This window comes from Anas platyrhynchos, chromosome 18, assembly GCF_047663525.1.
Source record: "Anas platyrhynchos isolate ZD024472 breed Pekin duck chromosome 18, IASCAAS_PekinDuck_T2T, whole genome shotgun sequence".
NCBI lineage: Eukaryota > Metazoa > Chordata > Aves > Anseriformes > Anatidae > Anas > Anas platyrhynchos.
Window position 1 is genome coordinate 648,088 of NC_092604.1, and position 26,632 is coordinate 674,719.

Genomic DNA, 26,632 nt, shown 5'->3' on the forward strand with positions numbered 1-26,632 from the left:
GCAATAGGACCTCAGCAATAGGACCTCAGCAATAGGATCTCAGCATTGTGACCTCAGCAATAGGACCTCTGCATTGTGACCTCAGCATTGTGACCTCAACAATAGGACCTCAGCAATAGGACCTCAGCAATAGGACCTCATCGTTGTGACCTCAGATATAGGACCTCAGAAATAAGACCCCAGTAATAGGACCTCAGCATTGTGACCTCAGCATTGTGACCTCAGAATTGTGACCTCAACATTGTGACCTCAACATTGTGACCTCAGAAATAGGACCACAGCAAAAGGACCTCAGCATTGTGACCTCAGCATTGTGACCTCAGCATTGTGACCTCAGAAATAGGACCTCAGCAACAGGACCTCAGCATTGTGACCTCAGCAATAGGACCTCAGCATTGTGACCTCAGCATTGTGACCTCAGCAATAAGACCACAGCTATAGGACCTCAGCATTGTGACCTCAGCATTGTGACCTCAGCAATAGGACCTCAGCAATAGGACCACAGCAAAAGGACCTCAGCATTGTGACCTCAGCATTGTGACCTCCGCATTGTGACCTCAGCAATAGTACCTGAGCAATAGGACCTCAGGATTGTGTCCTCAGCAATAGGACCTCAGAAATAGAAACTCAGCAATAGGACCTTAGCCTTGTGACCTCATCAATAGGACATCAGCATTGTGACCTCAGGAATAGGACCTCAGAAATAGGACCTCAGCAATAGCACCTCAGCATTGTGACCTCAGGAATAGGACCTCAGAAATAGGACCTCAGCAATAGGACCTCAGCATTGTGACCTCAGCAATAGGACCACAGCAATAGTACCTCAGCAATAGGACCTCAGCATTGTGTCCTCAGCAATAGGACCTCAGAAATAGAAACTCAGCAATAGGACCTCTGCATTGTGACCTCAGCAATAGGACATCAGCATTGTGACCTCAGCAATAGCACCTCAGCATTTTGACCTCAGTAATAGGACATCAGAAATAGGACCTCAGAAATAGGACCTCAGCATTGTGACCTCAGCAATAGGACCTCAGCAATAGGACCTCAGCATTGTGACCTCAGCAATAGGACCTCAGCAATAGGACCTCACCATTGTGACCTCAGCAATAGGACCTCAGCAATAGGACCTCAGCATCGTGATCTCAGCACTGTGACCTCAGCAATAGGACCTCAGCAATAGGACATCAGCAATAGGACCTCAGCAATAGGACCTCAGCATTGTGACCTCAGCAATAAGACCTCAGCATTGTGACCTCAGCAATAGGATCTCAGCAATAGGACCTAAGCATTGTGACCTCAGTAATAGGACCTCAGCAATAGGACCTCAGCAATAGAACCTCAGCAATAAGACCTCAGGAATAGGACCTCAGTATTGTGACCTCAGCAATAGGACCTCAGCAATATCACGTCAGCAATAGGACCTCAGCATTGTGTCCTCAGCAATAGGACCTCAGAAATAGAACCTCAGCAATAGGACCTCTGCATTGTGACCTCAGCAACAGGACCTCAGAAATAGGACCTCAGCAATAGGACCTCAGCATTTTGACCTCAGCAATAGGACCTCAGCAATAGGACCTCAGAAATAGGACCACTGCATTGTGACCTCAGCATTGTGACCTGAGCATTGTGACCTCAGCAATAGGACCTCAGCAATAGGATCTGAGCATTGTGACCTCAGCAATAGGACGTCTGCATTGTGACCTAAGCATTGTGACCTCAACAATAGGACCTCAGCAATAGGACCTCAGCAATAGGACCTCAGAAATAAGACCCCAGTAATAGGACATCAGCATTGTGACCTCAGCATCCTGACCTCAGAATTGTGACCTCAACATTGTGACCTCAGCAATAGGACCTCAGAAATAGGACCACAGCAAAAGGACCTCAGCATTGTGACCTCAGCATTGTGACCTCAGAAATAGGACCTCAGCAACAGGACCTCAGCATTGTGACCTCAGCAATAGGACCTCAGCAATAGGACCTCACCATTGTGACCTCAGCAATAGGACCTCAGCATCGTGATCTCAGCATTGTGACCTCAGCAATAGGACCTCAGCAATAGGACCTCAGCAATAGGACCTCAGGATTGTGACCGCAGCATTGTGACCTCAGCATTGTGACCTCAGAAACAGGACCTCAGCAATACGACCTCAGCAATATGACCTCAGCAATAGTACCTCAGCAAAAAGACCTCAACATTGTGACCTCAGCAATAGGACCTCAGCATTTTGACCTCAGCAATAGGACCTTAGCAATAGGACCTCAGCAATAGGACCTCAGCATTGTGACCTCAGCAATAGGACCTCAGAATTGTGACCTCAGCAATAGGGCCTCAGCAATAGGACCTCTGCTTTGTGACCTCAGCAATAGGACCTCAGCATTGTGACCTCAGAATTGTGACTTCAGCAATAGGACCTCAGCAATAGTACCTCAGCAATAGGACCTCAGCATTGTGACCTCAGCAATAAGACCACAGCTATAGGACCTCAGCATTGTGACCTCAGCATTGTGACCTCAGCATTGTGCCCTCAGCAATAGGACCTCAGAAATAGGACCACAGCAAAAGGACCTCAGCATTGTGACCTCAGCATTGTGACCTCAGCAATAGGACCTCAGCAATAGGACCTCAGCAATAGGACCTCAGCATTGTGTACTCAGCAATAGGACCTCAGAAATAGAAACTCAGCAATAGGACCTCAGCATTGTGATCTCAGCAATAGGGCCTCAGCAATAGGACCTCAGCATTCTGACCTCAGCAATAGGACCTCAGCAACAGGACCTCAGCATAGGACCTCAGCAATAGGACCTCAGCATTGTGACCTCAGCATTGTGACCTCAGCAATAGGACCTCAGCAATAGGATCTCAGCATTGTGACCTCAGCAATAGGACGTCTGCATTGTGACCTCAGCATTGTGACCTCAACAATAGGACCTCAGCAATAGGACCTCAGCAATAGGACCTCATCGTTGTGACCTCAGCAATAGGACCTCAACAATAAGACCCCAGTAATAGGACATCAGCATTGTGACCTCAGTATTGTGACCTCAGAATTGTGACCTCAACATTGTGACCTCAGCAATAGGACCTCAGAAATAGGACCACAGCAAAAGGACCTCAGCATTGTGACCTCAGCATTGTGACCTCAGAAATAGGACCTCAGCAACAGGACCTCAGCATTGTGACCTCAGCAATAGGACCTCAGCAATAGGACCTCAGAACTGTGACCTATGCATTGTGACATCTGCATTGTGACCTCATCCTTGCGCCCTCAGCAATAGGACCTCAGGAATAGGACCTCAGCATCGTGATCTCAGCATTGTGACCTCAGCAATAGGACCTCAGCATTGCAATCCCAGCAATAGGACCTCAGGATTGTGACCGCAGCATTGTGACCTCAGCATTGTGACCTCAGAAACAGGACCTCAGCAATAGGACCTCAGCAATATGACCTCAGCAATAGGACCTCAGCAAAAAGACCTCAACATTGTGACCTCAGCAATAGGACCTCAGAATTGTGACCTCAGCAATAGGGCCTCAGCAATAGGACCTCTGCTTTGTGACCTCAACAATAGGACCTCAGCATTGTGACCTCAGAATTGTGACTTCAGCAATAGGACCTCAGCAATAGTACCTCAGCAATAGGACCTCAGCATTGTGACCTCAGCATTGGGACCTCAGCATTGTGACCTCAGCAATAAGACCACAGCTATAGGACCTCAGCATTGTGACCTCAGCATTGTGACCTCAGCATTGTGCCCTCAGCAATAGGACCTCAGAAATAGGACCACAGCAAAAGGACCTCAGCATTGTGACCTCAGCATTGTGACCTCAGCAATAGGACCTCAGCAATAGTACCTCAGCAATAGGACCTCAGCATTGTGTACTAAGCAATATGACCTCAGAAATAGAAACTCAGCAATAGGACCTCTGCATTGTGACCTCAGCAATAGGACATCAGCATTGTGACCTCAGCATTTTGACGTAAGCAATAGCACCTCAGCATTGTGACCTCAGGAATAGGACCTCAGAAATAGGACCTCAGCAATAGGACCTCATCATTGTGATCTCAGCAATAGGGCCTCAGCAATAGGACCTCAGCATTCTGACCTCAGCAACAGGACCTCAGCATCGGACCTCAGCAATAGAACCTCAGCATTGTGACCTCAGCATTGTGACCTCAGCAATAGGACCTCAGCAATAGGACCTCAGCAATAGGACCTCAGCATTGTGTACTCAGCAATAGGACCTCAGAAATAGAAACTCAGCAATAGGACCTCAGCATTGTGATATCAGCAATAGGGCCTCAGCAATAGGACCTCAGCATTCTGACCTCAGCAATAGGACCTCAGCAACAGGACCTCAGCATAGGACCTCAGCAATAGGACCTCAGCATTGTGACCTCAGCATTGTGACCTCAGCAATAGGACCTCAGCAATAGGATCTCAGCATTGTGACCTCAGCAATAGGACGTCTGCATTGTGACCTCAGCATTGTGACCTCAACAATAGGACCTCAGCAATAGGACCTCAGCAATAGGACCTCATCGTTGTGACCTCAGCAATAGCACCTCAACAATAAGACCCCAGTAATAGGACATCAGCATTGTGACCTCAGTATTGTGACCTCAGAATTGTGACCTCAACATTGTGACCTCAGCAATAGGACCTCAGAAATAGGACCACAGCAAAAGGACCTCAGCATTGTGACCTCAGCATTGTGACCTCAGAAATAGGACCTCAGCAACAGGACCTCAGCATTGTGACCTCAGCAATAGGACCTCAGCAATAGGACCTCAGAACTGTGACCTATGCATTGTGACATCTGCATTGTGACCTCATCCTTGCGCCCTCAGCAATAGGACCTCAGGAATAGGACCTCAGCATCGTGATCTCAGCATTGTGACCTCAGCAATAGGACCTCAGCATTGCAATCCCAGCAATAGGACCTCAGGATTGTGACCGCAGCATTGTGACCTCAGCATTGTGACCTCAGAAACAGGACCTCAGCAATAGGACCTCAGCAATATGACCTCAGCAATAGGACCTCAGCAAAAAGACCTCAACATTGTGACCTCAGCAATAGGACCTCAGAATTGTGACCTCAGCAATAGGGCCACAGCAATAGGACCTCTGCTTTGTGACCTCAGCAATAGGACCTCAGCATTGTGACCTCAGAATTGTGACTTCAGCAATAGGACCTCAGCAATAGGACCTCAGCAATAGGACCTCAGCATTGTGACCTCAGCATTGGGACCTCAGCATTGTGACCTCAGCAATAAGACCACAGCTATAGGACCTCAGCATTGTGACCTCAGCATTGTGACCTCAGCATTGTGCCCTCAGCAATAGGACCTCAGAAATAGGACCACAGCAAAAGGACCTCAGCATTGTGACCTCAGCATTGTGACCTCAGCAATAGGACCTCAGCAATAGTACCTCAGCAATAGGACCTCAGCATTGTGTACTAAGCAATATGACCTCAGAAATAGAAACTCAGCAATAGGACCTCTGCATTGTGACCTCAGCAATAGGACATCAGCATTGTGACCTCAGCATTTTGACGTAAGCAATAGCACCTCAGCATTGTGACCTCAGGAATAGGACCTCAGAAATAGGACCTCAGCAATAGGACCTCATCATTGTGATCTCAGCAATAGGGCCTCAGCAATAGGACCTCAGCATTCTGACCTCAGCAACAGGACCTCAGCATAGGACCTCAGCAATAGGACCTCAGCATTGTGACCTCAGCATTGTGACCTCAGCAATAGGACCTCAGCAATAGGACCTTAGCAATAGGACCTCAGCAATAGGACCTCAGCAATAGGACCTCAGCAATAGGACCTCAGGAATAGGACCTCAGCAATAGGACCTCAGCATTGTGACCTCAGCATTGTGCCCTCAGCAATAGGACCTCAGAAATAGGACCACAGCAAAAGGACCTCAGCATTGTGACCTCAGCAATAGGACCACAGCAATAGTACCTCAGCAATAGGACCTCAGCATTGTGTCCTCAGCAATAGGACCTCAGAAATAGAAACTCAGCAATAGGACCTCTGCATTGTGACCTCAGCAATAGGACATCAGCATTGTGACCTCAGCAATAGCACCTCAGCATTTTGACCTCAGTAATAGGACATCAGAAATAGGACCTCAGAAATAGGACCTCAGCATTGTGACCTCAGCAATAGGACCTCAGCAATAGGACCTCAGCAATAGGACCTCAGCATTGTGACCTCAGCAATAGGACCTCAGCAATAGGACCTCACCATTGTGACCTCAGCAATAGGACCTCAGCATCGTGATCTCAGCATTGTGACCTCAGCAATAGGACCTCAGCAATAGGACATCAGCAATAGGACCTAAGCAATAGGACCTAAGCATTTAGACCTCAGCAATAGGACCTCAGCAATAGGACCTCAGCAATAGGACCTCAGAATTGTGACCTCAGCAATAAGACCTCAGCATTGTGACCTCAGCAATAGGACCTCAGCAATAGGACCTAAGCATTGTGACCTCAGTAATAGGACCTCAGCAATAGGACCTCAGCAATAGGACCTCAGCAATAGGACCTCAGCATTGTGACCTCAGTACTAGGACCTCAGCAATAGGACCTCAGCAATAGAACCTCAGCAATAAGACCTCAGGAATAGGACCTCAGCATTGTGACCTCAGCTATAGGACCTCAGCAATAGCACGTCAGCAATAGGACCTCAGGAATAGGACCTCAGCCTTGTGACCTCAGCAATAGGACCTCAGCATTGTGACGTCAGCATTGTGACGTCAGCATTGTGACCTCAGCAATAGGACTTCAGCAATAGGACCTCAGCAATAGGACCTCAGCAATAGGACCTCAGCATTGTGACCTCAGCAATAGGACCTCAGAATTGTGACCTCAGCAATAGGGCCTCAGCAATAGGACCTCTGCTTTGTGACCTCAGCAATAGGACCTCAGCATTGTGACCTCAGCAATAGGACCTCCGCAATAGGACCTCAGCAGTAAGACCACAGCTATAGGACCTCAGCATTGTGACCTCAGCATTGTGACCTCAGCATTGTGACCTCAGCATTGTGACCTCAGCAATAGGACCTCAGAAATAGGACCACAGCAAAAGGACCTCAGCATTGTGACCTCAGCATTGTGACCTCAGCAATAGGACCTCAGCAATAGTACCTCAGCAATAGGACCTCAGCATTGTGTCCTCAGCAATAGGACCTCAGAAATAGAACCTCAGCAATAGGACCTCTGCATTGTGACCTCAGCAGTAGGACATCAGCATTGTGACCTCAGCATTTTGACCTCAGCAATAGCACCTCAGCATTGTGACCTCAGCAATAGGACCTCAGCAATAGGACCTCAGCAATAGGACCTCAGCATTGTGACCTCAGCAATAGGACCTCAGCAATAGGACCTCAGCATTGTGACCTCAGCAATAGGACCTCAGCAATAGGACCTCAGCAATAGGACCTCTGCATTGTGACCTCAGCATTGTGACCTCAGCATTGTGACCTCAGCAATAGGACCTCAGCAATAGGATCTCAGCATTGTGACCTCAGCAATAGGACCTCTGCATTGTGACCTCAGCATTGTGACCTCAACAATAGGACCTCAGCAATAGGACCTCAGCAATAGGACCTCATCGTTGTGACCTCAGCAATAGGACCTCAGAAATAAGACCCCAGTAATAGGACCTCAGCATTGTGACCTCAGCATTGTGACCTCAGAATTGTGACCTCAACATTGTGACCTCAACATTGTGACCTCAGAAATAGGACCACAGCAAAAGGACCTCAGCATTGTGACCTCAGCATTGTGACCTCAGCATTGTGACCTCAGAAATAGGACCTCAGCAACAGGACCTCAGCATTGTGACCTCAGCAATAGGACCTCAGCATTGTGACCTCAGCATTGTGACCTCAGCAATAAGACCACAGCTATAGGACCTCAGCATTGTGACCTCAGCATTGTGACCTCAGCAATAGGACCTCAGCAATAGGACCACAGCAAAAGGACCTCAGCATTGTGACCTCAGCATTGTGACCTCAGCATTGTGACCTCAGCAATAGTACCTGAGCAATAGGACCTCAGCATTGTGTCCTCAGCAATAGGACCTCAGAAATAGAAACTCAGCAATAGGACCTTAGCCTTGTGACCTCATCAATAGGACATCAGCATTGTGACCTCAGCATTTTGACCTCAGCAATAGCACCTCAGCATTGTGACCTCAGGAATAGGACCTCAGAAATAGGACCTCAGCAATAGCACCTCAGCATTGTGACCTCAGGAATAGGACCTCAGAAATAGGACCTCAGCAATAGGACCTCAGCATTGTGACCTCAGCAATAGGACCACAGCAATAGTACCTCAGCAATAGGACCTCAGCATTGTGTCCTCAGCAATAGGACCTCAGAAATAGAAACTCAGCAATAGGACCTCTGCATTGTGACCTCAGCAATAGGACATCAGCATTGTGACCTCAGCAATAGCACCTCAGCATTTTGACCTCAGTAATAGGACATCAGAAATAGGACCTCAGAAATAGGACCTCAGCATTGTGACCTCAGCAATAGGACCTCAGCAATAGGACCTCACCATTGTGACCTCAGCAATAGGACCTCAGCAATAGGACCTCAGCATCGTGATCTCAGCATTGTGACCTCAGCAATAGGACCTCAGCAATAGGACATCAGCAATAGGACCTCAGCAATAGGACCTCAGCATTTAGACCTCAGCAATAGGACCTCAGCAATAGGACCTCAGCAATAGGACCTCAGCATTGTGACCTCAGCAATAAGACCTCAGCATTGTGACCTCAGCAATAGGACCTCAGCAATAGGACCTAAGCATTGTGACCTCAGTAATAGGACCTCAGCAATAGGACCTCAGCAATAGGACCTCAGCAATAGGACCTCAGCATTGTGACCTCAGTACTAGGACCTCAGCAATAGGACCTCAGCAATAGAACCTCAGCAATAAGACCTCAGGAATAGGACCTCAGCATTGTGACCTCAGCTATAGGACCTCAGCAATAGCACGTCAGCAATAGGACCTCAGGAATAGGACCTCAGCCTTGTGACCTCAGCAATAGGACCTCAGCATTGTGACGTCAGCATTGTGACGTCAGCATTGTGACCTCAGCAATAGGACCTCAGCAATAGGACCTCAGCAATAGGACCTCAGCAATAGGACCTCAGCATTGTGACCTCAGCAATAGGACCTCAGAATTGTGACCTCAGCAATAGGGCCTCAGCAATAGGACCTCTGCTTTGTGACCTCAGCAATAGGACCTCAGCATTGTGACCTCAGCATTGTGACTTCAGCAATAGGACCTCAGCAATAGTACCTCAGCAATAGGACCTCAGCATTGTGACCTCAGTATTGTGACCTCAGCAGTAAGACCACAGCTATAGGACCTCAGCATTGTGACCTCAGCATTGTGACCTCAGCAATAGGACCTCAGAAATAGGACCACAGCAAAAGGACCTCAGCATTGTGACCTCAGCATTTTGACCTCAGCAATAGGACCTCAGCAATAGTACCTCAGCAATAGGACCTCAGCATTGTATCCTCAGCAATAGGACCTCAGAAATAGAACCTCAGCAATAGGACCTCTGCATTGTGACCTCAGCAGTAGGACATCAGCATTGTGTCCTCAGCATTTTGACCTCAGCAATAGCACCTCAGCATTGTGACCTCAGCAATAGGACCTTAGAAATAGGACCTCAGCAATAGGACCTCAGCATTGTGACCTCAGCAATAGGACCTCAGCAATAGGACCTCAGCATTGTGACCTCAGCAATAGGACCTCAGAAATAGGACCTCAGCATTGTGACCTCAGCAATAGGACCTCAGCAATAGGACCTCAGCAATAGGATCTCAGCATTGTGACCTCAGCAATAGGACCTCTGCATTGTGACCTCAGCATTGTGACCTCAACAATAGGACCTCAGCAATAGGACCTCAGCAATAGGACCTCATCGTTGTGACCTCAGCAATAGGACCTCAGAAATAAGACCCCAGTAATAGGACCTCAGCATTGTGACCTCAGCATTGTGACCTCAGAATTGTGACCTCAACATTGTGACCTCAACATTGTGACCTCAGAAATAGGACCACAGCAAAAGGACCTCAGCATTGTGACCTCAGCATTGTGACCTCAGCATTGTGACCTCAGAAATAGGACCTCAGCAACAGGACCTCAGCATTGTGACCTCAGCAATAGGACCTCAGCATTGTGACCTCAGCATTGTGACCTCTGCAATAAGACCACAGCTATAGGACCTCAGCATTGTGACCTCAGCATTGTGACCTCAGCAATAGGACCTCAGCAATAGGACCACAGCAAAAGGACCTCAGCATTGTGACCTCAGCATTGTGACCTCCGCATTGTGACCTCAGCAATAGTACCTGAGCAATAGGACCTCAGGATTGTGTCCTCAGCAATAGGACCTCAGAAATAGAAACTCAGCAATAGGACCTTAGCCTTGTGACCTCATCAATAGGACATCAGCATTGTGACCTCAGGAATAGGACCTCAGAAATAGGACCTCAGCAATAGCACCTCAGCATTGTGACCTCAGGAATAGGACCTCAGAAATAGGACCTCAGCAATAGGACCTCAGCATTGTGACCTCAGCAATAGGACCACAGCAATAGTACCTCAGCAATAGGACCTCAGCATTGTGTCCTCAGCAATAGGACCTCAGAAATAGAAACTCAGCAATAGGACCTCTGCATTGTGACCTCAGCAATAGGACATCAGCATTGTGACCTCAGCAATAGCACCTCAGCATTTTGACCTCAGTAATAGGACATCAGAAATAGGACCTCAGAAATAGGACCTCAGCATTGTGACCTCAGCAATAGGACCTCAGCAATAGGACCTCAGCATTGTGACCTCAGCAATAGGACCTCAGCAATAGGACCTCACCATTGTGACCTCAGCAATAGGACCTCAGCAATAGGACCTCAGCATCGTGATCTCAGCACTGTGACCTCAGCAATAGGACCTCAGCAATAGGACATCAGCAATAGGACCTCAGCAATAGGACCTCAGCATTGTGACCTCAGCAATAGGACCTCAGCAATAGGACCTCAGCAATAGGACCTCAGCATTGTGACCTCAGCAATAAGACCTCAGCATTGTGACCTCAGCAATAGGACCTCAGCAATAGGACCTCAGCAATAGGACCTCAGCATTGTGACCTCAGTACTAGGACCTCAGCAATAGGACCTCAGCAATAGAACCTCAGCAATAAGACCTCAGGAATAGGACCTCAGCATTGTGACCTCAGCTATAGGACCTCAGCAATAGCACGTCAGCAATAGGACCTCAGGAATAGGACCTCAGCCTTGTGACCTCAGCAATAGGACCTCAGCATTGTGACGTCAGCATTGTGACGTCAGCATTGTGACCTCAGCAATAGGACTTCAGCAATAGGACCTCAGCAATAGGACCTCAGCAATAGGACCTCAGCATTGTGACCTCAGCAATAGGACCTCAGAATTGTGACCTCAGCAATAGGGCCTCAGCAATAGGACCTCTGCTTTGTGACCTCAGCAATAGGACCTCAGCATTGTGACCTCAGCATTGTGACTTCAGCAATAGGACCTCAGCAATAGTACCTCAGCAATAGGACCTCAGCATTGTGACCTCAGCATTGTGACCTCAGCAGTAAGACCACAGCTATAGGACCTCAGCATTGTGACCTCAGCATTGTGACCTCAGCATTGTGACTTCAGCATTGTGACCTCAGCAATAGGACCTCAGAAATAGGACCACAGCAAAAGGACCTCAGCATTGTGACCTCAGCATTGTGACCTCAGCAATAGTATCTCAGCAATAGTACCTCAGCAATAGGACCTCAGCATTGTGTCCTCAGCAATAGGACCTCAGAAATAGAACGTCAGCAATAGGACCTCTGCATTGTGACCTCAGCAGTAGGACATCAGCATTGTGTCCTCAGCATTTTGACCTCAGCAATAGCACCTCAGCATTGTGACCTCAGCAGTAAGACCACAGCTATAGGACCTCAGCATTGTGACCTCAGCATTGTGACCTCAGCAATAGGACCTCAGAAATAGGACCACAGCAAAAGGACCTCAGCATTCTGACCTCAGCATTGTGACCTCAGCAATAGGACCTCAGCAATAGTACCTCAGCAATAGGACCTCAGCATTGTGTCCTCAGCAATAGGACCTCAGAAATAGAACCTCAGCAATAGGACCTCTGCATTGTGACCTCAGCAGTAGGACATCAGCATTGTGTCCTCAGCATTTTGACCTCAGCAATAGCACCTCAGCATTGTGACCTCAGCAATAGGACCTCAGAAATAGGACCTCAGCAATAGGACCTCAGCACTGTGACCTCAGCAATAGGACCTCAGCAATAGGACCTCAGCATTGTGACCTCAGCAATAGGACCTCAGAAATTGGACCTCAGCATTGTGACCTCAGCAATAGGACCTCAGCAATAGGACCTCAGCAATAGGATCTCAGCATTGTGACCTCAGCAATAGGACCTCTGCATTGTGACCTCAGCATTGTGACCTCAACAATAGGACCTCAGCAATAGGACCTCAGCAATAGGACCTCAGCACTGTGACCTCAGCAATAGGACCTCAGAAATAAGACCCCAGTAATAGGACCTCAGCATTGTGACCTCAGCATTGTGACCTCAGAATTGTGACCTCAACATTGTGACCTCAATATTGTGACCTCAGAAATAGGACCACAGCAAAAGGACCTCAGCATTGTGACCTCAGCATTGTGACCTCTGCATTGTGACCTCAGAAATAGGACCTCAGCAACAGGACCTCAGCATTGTGACCTCAGCAATAGGACCTCAGCATTGTGACCTCAGCATTGTGACCTCAGCAATAAGACCACAGCTATAGGACCTCAGCATTGTGACCTCAGCATTGTGACCTCAGCAATAGGACCTCAGCAATAGGAGCACAGCAAAAGGACCTCAGCATTGTGACCTCAGCATTGTGACCTCAGCATTGTGACCTCAGCAATAGTACCTGAGCAATAGGACCTCAGCATTGTGTCCTCAGCAATAGGACCTCAGAAATAGAAACTCAGCAATAGGACCTTAGCCTTGTGACCTCATCAATAGGACATCAGCATTGTGACCTCAGCATTTTGACCTCAGCAATAGCACCTCAGCATTGTGACCTCAGGAATAGGACCTCAGAAATAGGACCTCAGCAATAGCACCTCAGCATTGTGACCTCAGGAATAGGACCTCAGAAATAGGACCTCAGCAATAGGACCTCAGCATTGTGACCTCAGCAATAGGACCACAGCAATAGTACCTCAGCAATAGGACCTCAGCATTGTGTCCTCAGCAATAGGACCTCAGAAATAGAAACTCAGCAATAGGACCTCTGCATTGTGACCTCAGCAATAGGACATCAGCATTGTGACCTCAGCAATAGCACCTCAGCATTTTGACCTCAGTAATAGGACATCAGAAATAGGACCTCTGCAATGTGACCTCAGCATTGTGACCTCAGCAATAGGACCTCAGCAATAGGACCTCAGCATTGTGACCTCAGCAATAGGACCTCAGCAATAGGACCTCACCATTGTGACCTCAGCAATAGGACCTCAGCATCGTGATCTCAGCATTGTGACCTCAGCAATAGGACCTCAGCAATAGGACCTCAGCAATAGGACCTCAGCAATAGGACCTCAGCATTGTGACCTCAGCAATAGGACCTCAGCAATAGGACCTCAGCAATAGGACCTCAGCATTGTGACCCCAGCAATAAGACCTCAGCATTGTGACCTCAGCAATAGGACCTCAGCAATAGGACCTAAGCATTGTGACCTCAGTAATAGGACCTCAGCAATAGGACCTCAGCAATAGGACCTCAGCAATAGGACCTCAGCATTGTGACCTCAGTACTAGGACCTCAGCAATAGGACCTCAGAATTGTGAACTCAGCACTAGGGCCTCAGCAATAGGACCTCTGCTTTGTGACCTCAGCAATAGGACCTCAGCATTGTGACCTCAGCATTGTGACTTCAGCAATAGGACCTCAGCAATAGTACCTCAGCAATAGGACCTCAGCATTGTGACCTCAGCATTGTGACCTCAGCAGTAAGACCACAGCTATAGGACCTCAGCATTGTGACCTCAGCATTGTGACCTCAGCATTGTGACCTCAGCAATAGGACCTCAGAAATAGGACCACAGCAAAAGGACCTCAGCATTGTGACCTCAGCATTGTGACCTCAGCAATAGGACCTCAGCAATAGTACCTCAGCAATAGGACCTCAGCATTGTGTCCTCAGCAATAGGACCTCAGAAATAGAACCTCAGCAATAGGACCTCTGCATTGTGACCTCAGCAGTAGGACATCAGCATTGTGTCCTCAGCATTTTGACCTCAGCAATAGCACCTCAGCATTGTGACCTCAGCAATAGGACCTCAGAAATAGGACCTCAGCAATAGGACCTCAGCATTGTGACCTCAGCAATAGGACCTCAGCAATAGGACCTCAGCATTGTGACCTCAGCAATAGGACCTCAGAAATAGGACCTCAGCATTGTGACCTCAGCAATAGGACCTCAGCAATAGGACATCAGCAATAGGATCTCAGCATTGTGACCTCAGCAATAGGACCTCTGCATTGTGACCTCAGCATTGTGACCTCAACAATAGGACCTCAGCAATAGGACCTCAGCAATAGGACCTCATCGTTGTGACCTCAGCAATAGGACCTCAGAAATAAGACCCCAGTAATAGGACCTCAGCATTGTGACCTCAGCATTGTGACCTCAGAATTGTGACCTCAACATTGTGACCTCAACATTGTGACCTCAGAAATAGGACCACAGCAAAAGGACCTCAGCATTGTGACCTCAGCATTGTGACCTCAGAAATAGGACCTCAGCAACAGGACCTCAGCATTGTGACCTCAGCAATAGGACCTCAGCATTGTGACCTCAGCATTGTGACCTCAGCAATAAGACCACAGGTATAGGACCTCAGCATTGTGACCTCAGCATTGTGACCTCAGCAATAGGACCTCAGCAATAGGACCACAGAAAAAGGACCTCAGCATTGTGACCTCAGCATTGTGACCTCAGCATTGTGACCTCAGCAATAGTACCTGAGCAATAGGACCTCAGCATTGTGTCCTCAGCAATAGGACCTCAGAAATAGAAACTCAGCAATAGGACCTTAGCCTTGTGACCTCATCAATAGGACATCAGCATTGTGACCTCAGCATTTTGACCTCAGCAATAGCACCTCAGCATTGTGACCTCAGGAATAGGACCTCAGAAATAGGACCTCAGCAATAGCACCTCAGCATTGTGACCTCAGGAATAGGACCTCAGAAATAGGACTTCAGCAATAGGACCTCAGCATTGTGACCTCAGCAATAGGACCACAGCAATAGTACCTCAGCAATAGGACCTCAGCATTGTGTCCTCAGCATTGTGACCTCAGCAGTAAGACCACAGCTATAGGACCTCAGCATTGTGACCTCAGTACTAGGACCTCAGCAACAGGACCTCAGCAATAGAACCTCAGCAATAAGACCTCAGGAATAGGACGTCAGCATTGTGACCTCAGCAATAGGACCTCAGCAATAGCACGTCAGCAATAGGACCTCAGGAATAGGACCTCAGCATTGTGACCTCAGCAATAGGACCTCAGCATTGTGACGTCAGCATTGTGACGTCAGCATTGTGACCTCAGCAATAGGACTTCTGCAAGAGGACCTCAGCAATAGGACCTCAGCAATAGTACCTCAGCATTGTGACCTCAGCAATAGGGCCTCAGCAATAGGACCTCTGCTTTGTGACCTCAGCAATAGGACCTCAGCATTGTGACCTCAGCATTGTGACTTCAGCAATAGGACCTCAGCAATAGTACCTCAGCAATAGGACCTCAGCATTGTGACCTCAGCATTGTGACCTCAGCAGTAAGACCACAGCTATAGGACCTCCGCATTGTGACCTCAGTATTGTGACCTCAGCATTGTGACCTCAGAATTGTGACCTCAACATTGTGACCTCAGCAATAGGACCTCAGAAATAGGACCACAGCAAAAGGACCTCAGCATTGTGACCTCAGCATTGTGACCTCAGAAATAGGACCTCAGCAAGAGGACCTCAGCATTGTGACCTCAGCATTGTGACCTCAGCATTGTGACCTCAGAAAGAGGACCTCAGCATTGTGACCTCAGCATTGTGACCTCAGCAATAGGAAATCAGCAATAGGACCTCAGCATTGTGATCTCAGCAATAGGACCTCAGCATTGTGACCTCAGCAATAGGACCTCAGCAATAAGAACTCAGCATTGTGACCTCAGCAATAGGACCTCAGCAATAGAACCTCAGCAATAGGACCTCAGCAATAGGACCTCAGGAATAGGACCTCAGCATTGTGACCTCAGGAATAGGGCCACAGCAATAGGACCTCATCTTTGTGACCTCAGCAATAGGACCTCTGCATTGTGACCTTAGCATTGTGACCTCAGCAATAGGACTTCAGCAATAGGACCTCAGCAATAGGACCTCAGCATTGTGACATCAGCAATAAGACCTCAGCATTGTGACCTCAGCAATAGGACCTATGCATTGTGACCTCAGCATTGTGACCTCAGCATTGTGACCTGAGCATTGTGACCTCAGCAATAGGACATCAGCAATAAGACCGCAGCAATCGTACCTCAGCAATAGGACCTCAGCATTGTGACCTCAGCAATAGGACCTCAGCATTGTGACCTCAGCATTGTGACCTCAGCAATAGGACCTCAGCATTGTGACCTCAGCAATAGGACCTCAGCAATAAGACCTCAGCAATAGGACCTCAGCAATAGGACCTCAACAATAGGACCTCAGCAATAGACCTCAGCAATAGTACCTCAGCAGTGTGATATCAGCATTGTGACTTCAGTAATAGGACCTCAGCCATAGGACCTCAGCAATAGGACCTCAGCATTGTGACCTCAGAAAAAGGACCTCAGCATTGTGACCTCAGCATTGTGACCTCAGAAATAGGACCTCAGCAATAGCACCTCAGCATTGTGACCTCAGTATTGTGACCTCAGGAATAGGAACTCAGCATTGTGAACTCAGCATTGTGACCTCAACAATAGGACCTCAGCAATAGGACCTCAGCAATAAGACCTCAGCCTTGTGACCTCAGCAATAGGACCTCAGCAATAGGACCTCAGCAATAGGACCTCAGCATTGTGACTTCAGCAATAGGACCTCAGCATTGTGACCTCAGCAATAGGACCTCAGCAATAGGACCTCAGCATTGTGACCTCAGCAATAGGACCTCAGCAATTGGACCTCAGAACTGTGACCTCTGCATTGTGACCTCTGCATTGTGACCTCAGCATTGCGACCTCAGCAATAGGACCTCAGCAATAGGACCTCAGAACTGTGACCTCTGCATTGTGACCTCTGCATTGTGACCTCAGCATTGCGACCTCAGCAATAGGACCTCAGCAATAGAACCTCAGCATTGTGACCTCAGCAATAGGACCTCAGCAATAGGACCTCAGCAATAGGACCTCAGCAATATGACCTCAGCATTGTGACCTCAGCAATAGGACCTCAGCACTGCGACCTTAGCAATAGGACCTCAGCAATAAGAACTCAGCAATATGACCTCAGCATTGTGACCTCAGCAATAGGACCTCAGCACTGTGACCTCAGCAATAGGACCTCAGCAATAAGAACTCAGCAATAAGACCTCAGCATTGTGACCTCAGCAATAGGACCTCAGCAATAGAATCTCAGCATTGTGACCTCAGCAATAGGACCTCAGCAATAGGACCTCAGCAATAGGACCTCAGCAATAGGGCCTCAGCAATAGGGCCTCAGCAATAGGGCCTCAGCAATAGGGCCTCATCTTTGTGACCTCAGCAACAGGACCTCAGCAATAGGTCCTCCGCATTGTGACCTCAGCATTGTGACCTCAGCAATAGGACTTCAGCAATAGGACCTCAGCAATAGGACCTCAGCATTGTGAACTCAGTATTAGGACCTCAGCAATAGGACCTCAGCAATAGGACCTCAGCATTGTGACCTCAGCATTGTGACCTCAGCAATAGGACCTCAGCATTGTGACCTCAGCAATAGGACCTCAGCAATAAGACCTCAGCAGTAGGACCTCAGCATTGTGGCCTCAGCAATAGGACCTTAGCAATAGGACCTCAGCAATAGGAGCTCAGAATTGTGACCTCTGCATTGTGACCTCAGCAATAGGACCTCAGCAATAGGACCTCAGCATTGTGATCTCAGCAATAGGACCTCAGCAATAGGACCTCAGCAAGAGGATCTCAGCAATAGGACCTCAGCAATAGGACCTCAGCAATAGGGCCTCAGCATTGTGAACTCAGCATTGTGACCTCAGCAATAGGACCTCAGCATTTTGACCTCAGCAATAGGACCTCAGCAATAGGACCTCAGCATTGTGACCTCAGTAATAGGACCTCAGCAATAGCACCTCAGCAATAGGACCTCAGCATTGTGACCTCAGCAATAGGACCTCAGCATTGTGACCTCAGCATTGTCACCTCAGCAATAGGACCTCAGCAATAGGACCTCAGCAGTAGGACCGCAGTAATAGGACCTCAGCAATCGTACCTCAGCAATAGGACCTCAGCATTGTGAGCTCAGCAATAGGATTTCAGCAATAGGACCTCAGCAATAAGACCTCAGCCTTGTGACCTCAACAATAGGACCTCAGCAATAGGACCTCAGCATCGTGATCTCAGAATTGTGACCTCTGCAGTAGGACCTCAGCAATAGGACCTCAGCAACAGGACCTCAGCATTGTGACCTCAGCAACAGGACCTCAGCAATAGGACATCAGCAATAGGACCTCAGCAATAGGACCTCAGCATTGTGACCTCAGCAATAGGACCTCAGCATTGTGACCTAGCATTGTGACCTCAGCAATAGGACCTCATCATTGTGACCTCAGAAATAGGACCTCAGCAATATGACCTCAGAACAGTGACCTCTGCATTGTGACGTCAGCAATAGGACCTCAGCCTTGCGACTTCAGCAATAGGACCTCAGCAATAGGACCTAAACATCGTGATCTCAGCATTGTGACCTCAGCAATAGGACCTCAGCAATAGGACATCAGCAATAGGACCTCAGGAATAGGACCTCAGCATTGAGACCTCAGCATTTTGACCTCAGCAATAGGACCTCAGCAATAGGACCTCAGCATTGTGACCTCAGCCTTGTGACCTCAGCAATAGGACCTCAGAAATAGCACCTCAGCATTGTGACCTCAGCAATAGGACCTCAGCAATAAGACCTCAGCATTGTGACCTCAGCAATAGGACCTCAGCAATAGGACCTCAGCAATAGGACCTCAGCATTGTGACCTCAGCATTGTGACCTCAGTACTAGGACCTCAGCAATAGGACCTCAGCAATAGAACCTCAGCATTGTGACCTCAGCAATAGGACCTCAGCATTGTGACCTCAGCATTGTGACCTCAGAAATAGGACCTCAGCAATAGGACCTCAGCAATAAGACCTCAGCCTTGTGACCGCAGCAATAGGACCTCAGAAATAGGACCTCAGCAATAGGACCTCAGCATTGTGACCTCAGCAATAGGACCTCAGCAATAGGACCTCAGCATTGTGACCTCAGCAATAGGACCTCAGCATTGTGACCTCAGCAATAGGACATCAGCAATAGGACCTCAGCATTTTGACCTCAGCATTGTGACCTCAGCAATAGGACGTCAGCATTTCGACCTCAGCAATAGGACCTCAGCAATAGGACCTCAGCATTGTGACCTCAGCAACAGGACCTCAGCAATAGAACCTCAGCATTGTGACCTCAGCAATAGGACCTCAGAAATAGGACATCAGCAATAGGACCTCAGCAATAGGACCTCAGCATTTAGACCTCAGCAATAGAACCTCAGCAATAGGACCTCAGCTATAGGACCTCAGCATTGTGATCTCAGCATTGTGACCTCAGCAATAGGACCTCAGCAATAGGACCTCAGCATTGTGACCTCAGCAATAGGACCTCAGCATTGTGACCTCAGCAATAAGACCTCAGCATTGTGACCTCAGCAATAGGACCTCAGCAATAGGACCTAAGCATTGTGACCTCAGTAATAGGACCTCAGCAATAGGACCTCAGCAATAGGACCTCAGCATTGTGACCTCAGTACTAGGACCTCAGCAATAGGACCTCAGCAATAGAACCTCAGCAATAGAACCTCAGCAATAAGATCTCAGGAATAGGAGCTCAGCATTGTGACCTCAGCAATAGGACCTCAGCAATAGCACGTCAGCAATAGGACCTCAGCAATAGGACCTCAGCTTTGTGACCTCAGCAATAGGACCTCAGCATTTTGACGTCAGCATTGTGACGTCAGCATTGTGACCTCAGCAATAGGACCTCAGCAATAGGACCTCAGCAATAGGACCTCAGCATTGTGATCTCAGCAATAGGACCTCAGCAATAGGACCTCAGCAATAGAACCGCAGCAATAAGACCTCAGCATTGTGACCTCAGCATTGTGACCTCAGCAATAGGACCTCAGCAATAGCACGTCAGCAATAGGACCTCAGAATTGTGAACTCTGCATTGTGACCTCAGCAATAGGACCTCAGCATTGTGACCTCAGCAATAGGGCCTCAGCAATAGGACGTCATCTTTGTGACCTCAGCAATAGGACCTCAGCAATAGGACCTCAGATTTGTGACCTCAGCAATAGGACCTCAGCAATAGCACCTAAGCAATAGGACCTCAGAATTGTGACCTCAGCAATAGGACCTCAGCAATAGGACCTTAGCATTGTGACCTCAGCAATAGCACCTCAGAAATAGGACCTCAGCATTGTGACCTCCGCAATAGGACCTCCGCAATAGGACCTCAGCAATAGGACCTCAGCATTGTGACCTCTGCATTGTGACCTCGGCATTGTGACCTCGGCAATAGGACCTCAGCATTGTGACATCAGCAATAGGACCTGAGCAATAGGACCTCAGCAATAGGACCTCAGCAATAGGACCTCAGCATTGTGACCTCAGCAATAGGACATCAGCAATAGGACCTCAGCATTGTGACCTCAGCATTTTGACCTCAGCAATAGGACCTCAGCAATAGGACCTCAGCAATAAGAACTCAGCAATAGGACCTCAGCAATAAGACCTCAGCAATAGGATCTCAGCAATAGGACTTCAGCATTGTGACCTCAGCAAAAGGACCTCAGCATTGTGACCTCAGCATTTTGACCTCAGCAATAGGACCTCAGCAACAGGACCTCAGCAATAAGAACTCAGCAATAGGACCTCAGCAATAGGACCTCAGCAATAGGACCTCAGCAATAAGAACTCAGCAATAGGACCTCAGCAATAAGACCTCAGCAATAGGATCTCAGCAATAGGACTTCAGCATTGTGACCTCAGCAATAGGACCTCAGCAATAGGACCTCAGCAATAGGACCTCAGCAATAGGACCTCAGCATTGTGACCTCAGCATTGTGACCTCAGTACTAGGACCTCAGCAATAGGACCTCAGCAATAGAACCTCAGCATTGTGACCTCAGCAATAGGACCTCAGCATTGTGACCTCAGCATTGTGACCTCAGAAATAGGACCTCAGCAATAGGACCTCAGCAATAAGACCTCAGCCTTGTGACCGCAGCAATAGGACCTCAGAAATAGGACCTCAGCAATAGGACCTCAGCATTGTGACCTCAGCAATTGGACCTCAGCAATAGGACCTCAGCATTGTGACCTCAGCAATAGGACCTCAGCATTGTGACCTCAGCAATAGGACATCAGCAATAGGACCTCAGCATTTTGACCTCAGCATTGTGACCTCAGCAATAGGACGTCAGCATTTCGACCTCAGCAACAGGACCTCAGCAATAGAACCTCAGCATTGTGACCTCAGCAATAGGACCTCAGCAATAGGACATCAGCAATAGTACCTCAGCAATAGGACCTCAGCATTTAGACCTCAGCAATAGAACCTCAGCAATAGGACCTCAGCTATAGGACTTCAGCATTGTGATCTCAGCATTGTGACCTCAGCAATAGGACCTCAGCAATAGGACCTCAGCATTGTGACCTCAGCAATAGGACCTCAGCATTGTGACCTCAGCAATAAGACATCAGCATTGTGACCTCAGCAATAGGACCTCAGCAATAGGACCTAAATATTGTGACCTCAGTAATAGGACCTCAGCAATAGGACCTCAGCAATAGGACCTCAGCATTGTGACCTCAGTACTAGGACCTCAGCAATAGGACCTCAGCAATAGAACCTCAGCAATAGAACCTCAGCAATAAGATCTCAGGAATAGGACCTCAGCATTGTTACCTCAGCAATAGGACCTCAGCAATAGCACATCAGCAATAGGACCTCAGCAATAGGACCTCAGCTTTGTGACCTCAGCAATAGGACCTCAGCATTTTGACGTCAGCATTGTGACGTGAGCATTGTGACCTCAGCAATAGGACCTCAGCAATAGGACCTCAGCAATAGGACCTCAGCAATAGGACCTCAGCATTGTGATCTCAGCAATAGGACCTCAGCAATAGGACCTCAGCAATAGAACCGCAGCAATAAGACCTCAGCATTGTGACCTCAGCATTGTGACCTCAGCAATAGGACCTCAGCAATAGCACGTCAGCAATAGGACCTCAGAATTGTGAACTCTGCATTGTGACCACTGCAATAGGACCTCAGCATTGTGACCTCAGCAATAGGACCTCAGCAATAGGACCTCAGCAATAGGACCTCAGCAATAGGACCTAAGCAATAGGACCTCAGAATTGTGACCTCAGCAATAGGACCTCAGCAATAGCACCTAAGCAATAGGACCTCAGAATTGTGACCTCAGCAATAGGACCTCAGCAATAGGACCTCAGCATTGTGACCTCAGCAATAGCACCTCAGAAATAGGACCTCAGATTTGTGACCTCAGCAATAGCACCTCAGAAATAGGACCTCAGATTTGTGACCTCAGCAATAGGACCTCAGCAATAGGACCTCAGATTTGTGACCTCAGCAATAGGACCTCAGCAATAGCACCTAAGCAATAGGACCTCAGAATTGTGACCTCAGCAATAGGACCTCAGCAATAGGACCTCAGCATTGTGACCTCAGCAATAGCACCTCAGAAATAGGACCTCAGCATTGTGACATCAGCAATAGGACCTGAGCAATAGGACCTCAGCAATAGGACCTCAGCAATAGGACCTCAGCATTGTGACCTCAGCAATAGGACATCAGCAATAGGACCTCAGCATTGTGACCTCAGCATTTTGACCTCAGCAATAGGACCTCAGCAATAGGACCTCAGCAATAAGAACTCAGCAATAGGACCTCAGCAATAAGACCTCAGCAATAGGATCTCAGCAATAGGACTTCAGCATTGTGACCTCAGCAAAAGGACCTCAGCATTGTGACCTAAGCAATAGGACCTCGGCGTTTTGACCTCAGCAATAGTACCTCAGGAATAGGACCTCAGCAATAGGACCTCAGCAATAGGACCTCAGCAATAGGACCTCAGAATTGTGACCTCAGCATTGTGACCTCAGCATTGTGACCTCAGCAATAGGACCTCAGCAATAGGACCTCAGCAATAGGACCTCAGCAATAAGAACTCAGCAATAGGACCTCAGCAATAAGACCTCAGCAATAGGATCTCAGCAATAGGACTTCAGCATTGTGACCTCAGCAAAAGGACCTCAGCATTGTGACCTAAGCAATAGGACCTCGGCGTTTTGACCTCAGCAATAGTACCTCAGGAATAGGACCTCAGCAATAGGACCTCAGCAATAGGACCTCAGCAATAGGACCTCAGAATTGTGACCTCAGCATTGTGACCTCAGCATTGTGACCTCAGCAATAGGACCTCAGCAATAGGACCTCAGCAATAGGACCTCAGAATTGTGACCTCAGCATTGTGACCTCAGCATTGTGACCTCAGCATTGTAACCTCAGCAATAGGACCTCAGCAATAGGACCTCAGCAATAGGACGTCAGCATTCTGACCTCAGTAAAAGGACCTCAGCAATAAGACGTCAGCAATATGACCTCAGCATTGTGACATCAGCAATAAGACCTCAGCATTGTGACCTCAGCAATAGGACCTCAGCATTGTGACCTCAGCATTGTGACCTCAGCAATAGGACCTCAGCTATACGAACTCAGCAATCGTACCTCAGCAATAGGACATCAGCATTGTGACCTTAGCAATAGGACATCAGCAATAGGACCTCAGCATTGTGACCTCAGCAATATTGCCTCAGCAATAAGACCTCAGCATTGTGACCTCAGCAATAGGACCTCAGAAATAGGACCTCAGCATTGTGACCTCCGCAATAGGACCTCCGCAATAGGACCTCAGCAATAGGACGTCAGCAATAGGACCTCAGCATTGTGACCTCTGCATTGTGACCTCGGCATTGTGACCTCGGCAATAGGACCTCAGCATTGTGACCTCCGCAATAGGACCTCCGCAATAGGACCTCCGCAATAGGACCTCAGCAATAGGACCTCAGCAATAGGACCTCAGCATTTTGACCTCAGCAATAGGACCTCAGCAATAGGACCTCAGCATTGTGACCTCAGAAATAGGACATCAGCAATAGGACCTCAGCATTGTGACATCAGCATTTTGACCTCAGGAATAGGACCTCGGCAATAGGACCTCAGAAATAAGACCTCAGCAATAGGACCTCAGCAATAAGACCTCAGCAATAGGATCTCAGCAATAGGACTTCAGCATTGTGACCTCAGCATTAGGACCTCAGAAATAGGACCACAGCAAAAGGACCTCAGCATTGTGACCTCAGAAATAGGACCTCAGCAACAGGACCTCAGCATTGTGACCTCAGCAATAGGACCTCAGCATTGTGACCTCAGCATTGTGACCTCAGCAATAAGACCACAGCTATAGGACCTCAGCATTGTGACCTCAGCAATAGGACCTCAGCAATAGGAACTCAGCAATAGGACCTCAGCAATAGGACCTCAGCATTGTGACCTCAGGAATAGGGCCACAGCAATAGGACCTCATCTTTGTGACCTCAGCAATAGGACCTCCGCATTGTGACCTCAGCATTGTGACCTCAGCAATATGACTTCAGCAATAGGACCTCAGCAATAGGACCTCAGCATTGTGACATCAGCAATAAGACCTCAGCATTGTGACCTCAGCAATAGGACCTATGCATTGTGACCTCAGCATTGTGACCTCAGCATTGTGACCTGAGCATTGTGACCTCAGCAATAGGACATCAGCAATAGGACCGCAGCAATCGTACCTCAGCAATAGGACCTCAGCATTGTGACCTCAGCAATAGGACCTCAGCAATAAGACCTCAACAATAGGACCTCAGAATTGTGACCTCAGCAATAGGGCCTCAGCAATAGGACCTCTGCTTTGTGACCTCAGCAATAGGACCACAGCAATAGGACCTCAGCAATAGGACCTCAGCATTGTGACCTCAGCAATAGGACCTCAGAAATAGGACCACAGCAAAAGGACCTCAGCATTGTGACCTCAGCATTGTGACCTCAGCAATAGGACCTCAGCAATAGTATCTCAGCAATAGGACCTCAGCATTGTGTCCTCAGCTATAGGACCTCAGAAATAGAACCTCAGCAATAGGACCTCTGCATTGTGACCTCAGCAGTAGGACATCAGCATTGTGACCTCAGCATTTTGACCTCAGCAATAGCACCTCAGCATTATGACCTCAGCAATAGGACCTCAGAAATAGGACCTCAGCAATAGGACCTCAGCATTGTGACCTCAGCAATAGGACCTCAGCAATAGGACCTCAGCATTGTGACCTCAGCAATAGGACCTCAGCAATAGGACCTCAGCATTGTGACCTCAGCAATAGGACCTCAGCAATAGGACCTCAGAAATAGGACCTCAGCATTGTGACCTCAGCAATAGGACCTCTGCATTGTGACCTCAGCATTGTGACCTCAGCATTGTGACCTCAGCAATAGGACCTCAGCAATAGGATCTCAGCATTGTGACCTCAGCAATAGGACCTCTGCATTGTGACCTCAGCATTGTGACCTCAACAATAGGACCTCAGCAATAGGACCTCAGCAATAGGACCTCATCGTTGTGACCTCAGCAATAGGACCTCAGAAATAAGACCCCAGTAATAGGACATCAGCATTGTGACCTCAGCATTGTGACCTCAGAATTGTGACCTCAACATTGTGACCTCAGCAATAGGACCTCAGAAATAGGACCACAGCAAAAGGACCTCAGCATTGTGACCTCAGCATTTTGACCTCAGAAATAGGACCTCAGCAACAGGACCTCAGCATTGTGACCTCAGCAATAGGACCTCAGCATTGTGACCTCAGCATTGTGACCTCAGCAATAAGACCACAGCTATAGGACCTCAGCATTGTGACCTCAGCATTGTGACCTCAGCAATAGGACCTCAGCAATAGGACCACAGCAAAAGGACCTCAGCATTGTGACCTCAGCATTGTGACCTCAGCATTGTGACCTCAACATTGTGACCTCAGCAATAGGACCTCAGAAATAGGACCACAGCAAAAGGACCTCAGCATTGTGACCTCAGCATTGTGACCTCAGAAATAGGACCTCAGCAACAGGAC